Raw genomic sequence first — 9,426 nt, 5'->3', positions numbered from 1 at the left:
TATAGCGCCTTTATCCAAGGCGCTTTACATAGATTGTGCATCAATTCACCCGTTCACACATACATTCATACACTGATGGCAGCGGAAACCTTGCAAGGCACCAACCAGCACATCAGGGGCAATTAGGGGTTCAGTGTCTTGCTCAAGGACACTTCAACACTGACTCTGGGGGAGCCCGGGTTCAAACAGGCAACCTTGTGGTTGCCATCCAGCCACTCTACCCCTGAGCCAACCAATCAATCAATCAATCAATCAATCAAACAAACCCATAGGTGACAACGTTTTAAGATAATAAACCCATGAAGCCTCATATTTATTTATGTGGTGAAATTGTTGATTTTATCTTCAACTGGCTTGGGATCAGTTTATCTAAAACTGAAGTTCGCTTTGAGAAGATGGTAATTGTAGTCTTCTTAAGTTCTGCACGTTGCGTTTCTGTCCTGTGACTGTCCCAGTCGGAACTACAAATGAAAGCTATTGGCTACCGGCGGACACCGTCACCACCATAGAACCAGAAGCGATTCTCTATTTATTCACGGCGCCTCATGTCTTTACTTCCTTTCTCCCTTGTCTTCCTCAAAGATTGGACGTGATTTGGTCCTCGAGTAGTAAATATATTTTTTTGTTTTCTGGGTCGTAATGCTAGTATGCTACACAAAATGGTAACTACAGAGTACAGTAGTACCGCTCAAACACAAAGACAAAGTAGAGACAGAGGTGAGTTTTCTTTTACTGTGCGATTATTTTGCACCCATATTATAACTGCAGGCTGCACCCTGGTGAACTGAGCAGCACCACGTGGCTAACGAATAAACTTAAACTGTTTAATGTAACACTAGGATTGTGAGAACGTTGTAGCATATCCCGTATAATCCGCTCAATAATGGCCTTTGAGTAGGCCCTTAGCAAAGTTAGCAGGCCTAAACATGCTTTAGCTTTTACATGCTACACACAGCACGAGGTAGTTATTGCTGGTCATAGGCATTTAAAATACTTTAATTTGCACATTTTGCAGACTTCAACAAGTTCGACTTATAATATTTTGAGCTGAACACCATATGGACATATCTTTAAAAACAAATTTAAGTGTCAAGTAACTAATTTGCATATAATTTTAGAGACTGATTGCAGACCCCTACCTTGCATGTGTGTTATACTAGAGCAGTTCCCAAACTTTTTCATGTCAAGGACCCCCAAATTCACACTAATTAGCCCGCGGACCCCCATTTGAGAAGATATGCCAGGAACCCCCATAAGAAGTTTTTTACGGCTGTAGCAGTTATTCTCAACTCTTAATTTCAAGGACTCTCAGTTTGACTTGCATTAGTCTTGTCTACGGACCCCCATTTAATGGCATTTCTATCTTTGGGACCCCCAATTTATATTGTAAAGTCAATGTTAATTTAACTTTAGTGTACAAATGGACCTGTTGGTGTCCATTTTGTGTTATCAAAGTGCATGCCAGATAAGGTTGTCTTTGGCTCTGTGTCATTGGCAGTCTACTATCCTACACTCTAATCTCTCTATACTATGAAGCTAGACATTAAGCCACAATGTTCTCTCTGGTATTCTAGGTCTGTGGCCATGATGATGAAAGGACAAGAAGAGACAAACTGGTAATTATTTGACAAACGGATCCGTGTCACTTATTATTATAACCTGGCTATGATGATAAACTTGCCCTCACTGAATATGTAATGATCGACTTATTTTACTGAGCCACATGTTATAATGTCCAGAACAGTTCTGGTCTCACGACCACCACATTTTAACGTGTTTTACCTTTCATAACAGGCCATCCATTGGTGACAGGTTTGCCATGTCTGGATGACCATATGAACAGGTACAGTAGACTTTAATCTGTTTTACAGCTGGTACTCTTAGCCTGCTGAGAAAGCTTGTCGTCTGAACACAATTCAGCATTTGGCTGAAACGGCAACTGAAACCCTACGTTCTTCATGTACTTTAAAAGCCAATGATGACAAACATTAATTTTTCTGACACCTCGTATGAGAGTTGCACTGCAGCTCCTGATTCTAATGCTTTATCTGAGGCTTCTGTATCATGTAATGTTTGAGGAAACCTGAAGTATGTCATTTGTCCCCCTCACCCTTACAATTGACATGTCTCTACCACTCTGCTTGTGAGACTCATGCTGATTACTACCATTTTACCCTCATTTGGTAGGTCTGTCTGTACCAGGAAGAAAAGAAGGAGCAATACTTTGACATGAAGGCAAGCTATGTCACGCAGCCTGACCACTAGCTTGGAAGATGAAGTCTATTGACACTCAAAAGCCAGATGTGAGTTAATGTTTCATAGACTTGTTTGATGAGCCCACAATGTGAAATGCTAACTGTTATGGCTTTTGTAAGTAAACCTTTTCGCTTTCATGACATTAAGCCCATACGTATTTAGTATCATGTACTCAACAGGATAAAGTATTTAGTATCATGTACTCATGGCATGCTGTCCTATGGACCAGGGTTTTGACTGTAGCCTCAGGTTCTCCAAGTGCATGCCAGATAAACTGGGTGGTCTTTGGCTACCGTGGCTCCTTCTGTGTCATTGGCAGTCACTCAACTATCCTACACTTATCTAGGTTCTAATCACTGGTGACGCTAATGTTTGTAATATACATGAGATAATTTCTTTGAAGGTAATTTTGTAATCATTGGTGCTATGAAGCTAGATTGTGACCATCACTGACCTGGTTCTATGAAGCTAGACATTAAGCCACAATGTTCTCTCTGGTCTTCTAGGTGCGTGTGGCCATGATGCTGATGAAAGGACAAGAAGACACACAAACTGGTAATTACTTTTACAAATTGATCCGTGTCACTTATTATAACCTGGCTATGATTATAAACTTGCCCTCACTGAATGTAATGATGGACTTATTTTACTGAGCCACATGTTTTAATGTCCAGAACAGTTCTGGTCTCACGACCACCATGTTTTAACGTGTTAAACCTTTCATAACAGGCCAACCATGGGTGACAGAGGGTTGCCATGTCTGGATGACCATGTGAACAGGTACAGTAGACTTTTATCTGTCTTACAGCTGGTTCTCTTAGCCTGCTGAGAAAGCTTGTCCTCTGAACACATGTCAGCATTTGGCTGAAACTGCAACTAAAACCCTACATTCTTCCTCATGTACTTTTAAAGCCAGTGATGACAAACATTATTTTTTCTGACACCTCGTATGAGAGTTGCACTGCAGCTCCTGATTCTAATGCTTTATCTGAGGCTTCTGTATCATGTAATGTTTGAGAAATCCTGAATAATTTATTTTTCCCCTTCACAATTGGCATGTCTCTATCACTCTGCTTGTGAGAGTCCTACTGATGTTCACTATTTTGCCCTCATTTGGTAGGTCAGTCTGTACCAGGAAGAAAAAGGACCAATACTTTGACATGAAGGCAAGCTGATTTCCCTCGGTCATGAGTGAAAATTAAAGGCCTGACGACAACTAGCTTGGAAGACAAATAAGTCTATCAATAGTCAAAAGCCAGATGTGAGTCAATGTGTCAGACTTGTTTGAACCATAATGTCAAATTTGTTATGGGTTTTGCTAAATAGTGCCATAAACCTTTTTGCTTTCATGACATTAATAAGCCCAGAAGTATTAGTATCATGTACTCAACAGGATAAAGGATTTGTATCATGTACTCATGGCATGCTGTCCTATGGACCAGGGCTTTGAACGTAGCCTCAAGTTCTCCAAGTGCATGCCAGATAAACTGGGTGGTCTTTGGCTACCGTGGCTCCTTCTGTGTCATTGGCAGTCACTCAACTATCCTACACTTCTCTAGGTTCTAGTCACTGGTGACGCTAATGTTTGTAATATACATGACATAATTTCTTTGAAGGTTGTAATCACTGGTGCTATGAAGCTAGATTGTGACCATCACTGACCTGGTTCTATGAAGCTAGACATTAAGCCACAATGTTCTCTGGTCTTCTAGGTGCGTGTGGCCATGATGATGATGAAAGGACAAGATGCTAATGAAAGGACAAGAAGACACACAAACTGGTAATTATTTTTACAAATTGATCCGTGTCACTTATTATTATAACCTGGCTATGATTATAAACTTGCCCTCACTGAATGTAATGATGGACTTATTTTACTGAGCCACATGTTTTAATGTCCAGAACAGTTCTGGTCTCACGACCACCATGTTTAAACGTGTTAAACTTTTCATAACAGGCCATCAATGGGTGACAGAGGGTTGCCATGTCTGGATGACCATGTGAACAGGTACAGTAGACTTTTATCTGTCTTACAGCTGGTTCTCTTAGCCTGCTGAGAAAGCTTGTCCTCTGAACACATGTCAGCATTTGGCTGAAACTGCAACTAAAACCCTACATTCTTCCTCATGTACTTTTAAAGCCAGTGATGACAAACATTATTTTTTCTGACACCTCGTATGAGAGTTGCACTGCAGCTCCTGATTCTAATGCTTTATCTGAGGCTTCTGTATCATGTAATGTTTGAGAAATCCTGAATAATTAATTTTTCCCCTTCACAATTGGCATGTCTATCACTCTGCTTGTGAGAGTCCTACTGATGTTCACTATTTTGCCCTCATTTGGTAGGTCAGTCTGTACCAGGAAGAAAAAGGACCAATACTTTGACATGAAGGCAAGCTGATTTCCCTCGGTCATGAGTGAAAACTAAAGGCCTGACGACAACTAGCTTGGAAGACAAATAAGTCTATCAATAGTCAAAAGCCAGATGTGAGTCAATGTGTCAGACTTGTTTTAACCATAATGTCAAATTTGTTATGGGTTTTGCTAAATAGTGCCATAAACCTTTTTGCTTTCATGACATTAATAAGCCCATTAGTATTGTGTACTCTACAGGATAAAGGATTTGTATCATGTACTCATGGCATGCTGTCCTATGGACCAGGGCTTTGAACGTAGCCTCAAGTTCTCCAAGTGCATGCCAGATAAACCGGGTGGTCTTTGGCTACCGTGGCTCCTTCTGTGTCATTGGCAGTCACTCAACTATCCTACACTTCTCTAGGTTCTAGTCAATGGTGACGCTAATGTTTGTAATATACATGACATAATTTCTTTGAAGGTTGTAATCACTGGTGACCTGGTGCTATGAAGCTAGATTGTGACCATCACTGACCTGGTTCTATGAAGCTAGACATTAAGCCACAATGTTCTCTCTGGTCTTCTAGGTGCGTGTGGCCATGATCCTGATAAAAGGACAAGACGCACAAACTGGTAATTATTTTTACAAATTGAGCCGTGTCACTTATTATTATAACCTGGCTATGATTATAAACTTGCCCTCACTGAATGTAATGATGGACTTATTTTACTGAGCCACATGTTTTAATGTCCAGAACAGTTCTGGTCTCACGACCACTATGTTTTAACGTGTTAAACCTTTCATAACAGGCCAACCATGGGTGACAGAGGCTTGCCATGTCTGGATGACCATGTGAACAGGTACAGTAGACTTTTATCTGTCTTACAGCTGGTTCTCTTAGCCTGCTGAGAAAGCTTGTCCTCTGAACACATGTCAGCATTTGGCTGAAACTGCAACTAAAACCCTACATTCTTCCTCATGTACTTTTAAAGCCAGTGATGACAAACATTATTTTTTCTGACACCTCGTATGAGAGTTGCACTGCAGCTCCTGATTCTAATGCTTTATCTGAGGCTTCTGTATCATGTAATGTTTGAGAAATCCTGAAGTATACATCCTTTTTTCCCCCCTTCACAATTGACATGTCTATCACTCTGCTTGTGAGAGTCCTACTGATGTTTACTACTATTTCCCCCTCATTTGGTAGGTCAGTCTGTACCAGGAAGAAAAAGGACCAATACTTTGACATGAAGGCAAGCTGATTTCCCTCAGTCATGAGTGAAAACTAAAGGCCTGACGACAACTAGCTTGGAAGACAAATAAGTCTATCAATACTCAAAAGCCAGATGTGAGTCAATGTGTCAGACTTGTTTGAACCACAATGTCAAATGCTGTCAGTTGTTATGGGTTTTGCTAAATGGTGCCATGAACATTTTCTCTTTCATGACATTAAGCCCATAAGTATTATTTAGTATCGTGTACTTATGGCATGCTGTCCTATGGACCAGGGCTTTGACTGTAGCCTCATGTTCTCCAAGTGCATGCCAGATAAACTGGGTGGTCTTTGGCTACCGTGGCTCCTTCTGTGTCATTGGCAGTCACTCAACTATCCTACACTTCTCTAGGTTCTAGTCACTGGTGACTTAACGGTGCATTTTAACAGCGGGATCTTTTCGGGTGACGTTGCTCCACCCTCTTTTCGACCATCGCATGCTATTGCCGGTAGTCGCTGGGTCCCATAGACAAATAATGCACTAATGGAAAATTGTTCTGGCTGTTGCCTGCTGTTAAAATGTACTGTAATGTTTGTAATGCAGTTAATTTCTTTCAAGGTTGTAATCACTGGTGCTATGAAGCTAGAATGTGACCATCACTGACCTGGTTCAATGAGGCTAGACATTAAGCCACAATTTCTCTCTGATCTTCTAGGTGTGTGGCCATGATGCTGATAAAAGGACAAGACATACAAACTGGTAATTATTTGACAAACTGATCCATGTCACTTATTATAATAACCTGGCTATGATGATAAACTTGCCCTCACTGAATATTAATGATGGATTTATTTTACTGAGCAACACGTTTTAATGTTCAGAACAGTTCTGGTCACATGACAAACATGTTTTAACGTGTTAAACTTTTCATAACAGGCCATCAATGGGTGACAGAGGGTTGCCATGTCTGGATGACTATATGAACAGGTACAGTAGACTTGTATCTGTCTTACAGCTGCTACTCTTAGGGCCGATTCATACTCCTATTTTAGAGCCGAATAAAAGTCGGTTCGGCTCTGTAGAGCCTACAATTTGACGTCATTTGAGGTTCGGGGGGGCGGGTACCGTCCTAAAGTCGGCTCTTCGGTGCTACTGAAAATTTCTGACGAGCCGAAATCATTTCGGCACTACAGCGCCGAAACAGGAGTATGAATCGGCCCTTAGCCTGCTGAGAAAGCTTGTCCTCTGAACACATGTCAGCATTTGGCTGAAACTGCAACTAAAACCCTACATTCTTCCTCATGTATTTTTAAAGCCAGTGATGACAAACATTATTTTTTCTGACACCTCGTATGAGAGTTGCACTGCAGCTCCTGATTCTAATGCTTTATCTGAGGCTTCTGTATCATGTAATGTTTGAGGAATCATCATTATACATCATCATACATCATTTTTTCCCCCTTCACAATTGACATGTCTATCACTCTGCTTGTGAGAGTCCTACTGATGTTTACTACTATTTTGCCCTCATTTGTTAGGTCAGTCTGTACCAGGAAGAAAAAGGACCAATACTTTGACATGAAGGCAAGCTGATTTCCCTCGGTCATGAGTGAAAACTAAAGGCCTGACGACAACTAGCTTGGAAGACAAATAAGTCTATCAATACTCAAAAGCCAGATGTGAGTCAATGTGTCAGACTTGTTTAAACCACAATGTCAAATGCTGTCAGTTGTTATGGTTTTTGCTAAATGGTGCCATGAACATTTTCTTTCATGACATTAAGCCCATAAGTATTATTAAGTATCATGTACTCATGGCATGCTGTCCTATGGACCAGGGCTTTGACTGTAGCCTCAGGTTCTCCAAGTGCATGCCAGATAAACTGGGTGGTCTTTGGCTACCGTGGCTCCTTCTGTGTCATTGGCAGTCACTCAACTATCCTACACTTCTCTATCTTCTAGTGATGTATATGTATTGCCATGTTTTTGTTCTTGCTTAATGTAAATCGCTCTGGATTAAGAGTGCTAAATGCCTAATCACTGGTGCTATGAAGCTAGAATGTGGCCATCACTGACTTGGTGCTATGTAGCAGGACATTAAGCCACAATGTTCTCTCTGGTCTTCTAGGTGTGGCCATGATGCTGATGACAAGACATACAAACTGGTAATTATTTATCTTACAACCGATCCATGTCACGTATTTATATTAACCTGGCTATGATGATAAACTTGCCCTCACTGAATATGTAATGATGGACATAATTTTTTGAGCCATATTATGTTGTAATGTCCAGAACGGTTCTGGTCACATGACCACCATGTTTTAACGTGTTAAACCTTTCATAACAGGCCATCCATGGGTAACAGGGTTGCCATGTCTGGATGACCATGTAAACAACAGGTACAGTAGACTTTTATCTGTCTTCCAGCTGGTTCTCTTAGCCTGCTGAGAAAGCTTGTCCTCTGAACCCAATTCAGCATTTGGCTGAAACGGCAACTAAAACCCTATGTTCTTCCTCATGTACTTTTAAAGCCAGTGATGACAAACATTCTTTTTTCTGACACCTCGTATGAGAGTTGCACTGCAGCTCCTGATTCTAGTGCTTTTTCTGAGGCTTTTGTATCATGTAATGTTTGAGGAATTTGGAATCCTAAACTATACCTAATTTGATATTAACTTTTTTTTCTCCCTCCATTTTCTTCCCCTTACAATTGCCAGGTCTGTCATTTCCAGAAGGCCTTAATGGGTCTGTTACTGTTAGCTAACTCAGAAGGGACAGTCCTCTCGACTCCTGCCACAACATTCCATAAGTGTTGCCATAGCTGCAGTTGACGGAATGTGAGATGTCTACAGGAAGCACTGGTGAGTTTTATCTTCATCAGACGAAACAACAGGAAGTCAAATAATTGATATCCTGTACTGGGGAAATCTGTTGCACTGAACTGCAGTTTTGGGGGTTTATAGGTTGCTTGCGTTTCCACGTGACCTTGAAAAGCCAGTGATGGACAAAACAAATTTCTGACACCTCGTCTGAGCGCTGCACTGAAGCTCCTGATTCTAATCTTCATAGCAGATTTTGTATTGACCTGTACTTTTGTTGAACTGTACCCATTCTACAAACTGAAGTTTTAATCTGAATCATGTCACTGTCATACCAGAAGTTATAATTTATAATAATCTGTCTAATCTTTTTCAGATATCGGACATTGAAGAACTTTGAGACCTGAAACTGGCTTAATGCACTGCCACACGACATCCATGGAATTTGACTTTGAGTGTATTGCTCTGCCATTCACATATATAGCCTACTACTGTATATGGTGAGATTCTGTAAGAAGTACTGTATAAGAGTAATGTTTTATGAAGTAGGCCTATGGTGGAAAAGTCACATGTTGCTGCTTGTATCTTTAGACGGTGACAAATAAAACATTTTCAATCTTGAAGGCTTATCATTTTTCAGCTCCAAATGTGAGCCTGTACCTCGGGCTACTTGTGTCTAAAGCAGAGGTTCCCAACCTCTGGTACGTGTACCACTGTTGGTTCTGGAGCCCCCCTCTGGTGGTACACAGGAGTTGCCCAAAAAAGGAGAAATGCAAAAG

At 40.9% G+C, this 9,426-nt stretch overlaps 1 long non-coding RNA gene across 7 annotated transcripts; it reads left to right on the top strand.

Moving 5' to 3' along the window:
• Nucleotides 1-563: 563 nt before the first annotated feature.
• Nucleotides 564-9,270, top strand: LOC308313207. Of its 7 annotated transcripts, none has more exons than XR_013963862.1 (20): nucleotides 564-717; nucleotides 1,575-1,616; nucleotides 1,795-1,843; nucleotides 2,188-2,303; nucleotides 2,763-2,811; nucleotides 2,986-3,036; nucleotides 3,382-3,517; nucleotides 3,969-4,036; nucleotides 4,214-4,264; nucleotides 4,603-4,743; nucleotides 5,199-5,244; nucleotides 5,422-5,472; nucleotides 5,820-5,960; nucleotides 6,542-6,585; nucleotides 6,763-6,813; nucleotides 7,365-7,505; nucleotides 7,954-7,990; nucleotides 8,176-8,227; nucleotides 8,546-8,689; nucleotides 9,024-9,270. It is a non-coding gene; the product is annotated as an uncharacterized lncRNA (long non-coding RNA). The 7 variants fall into 7 exon arrangements; XR_013963864.1 differs by having other exon boundaries at nucleotides 3,377-3,517; nucleotides 4,608-4,743; XR_013963865.1 differs by having other exon boundaries at nucleotides 3,377-3,517; nucleotides 5,825-5,960.
• The last annotated feature ends 156 nt before the right edge of the window (nucleotides 9,271-9,426 follow it).

Source organism: Protomyctophum bolini (genome assembly GCF_963924005.1).
Source record: "Protomyctophum bolini genome assembly, chromosome: 3".
Taxonomy (NCBI): Eukaryota; Metazoa; Chordata; class Actinopteri; order Myctophiformes; family Myctophidae; genus Protomyctophum; species Protomyctophum bolini.
The sequence above is the reverse complement of the archived record's forward strand: the minus strand, read 5'-3'. Positions and strand labels throughout refer to the sequence as shown.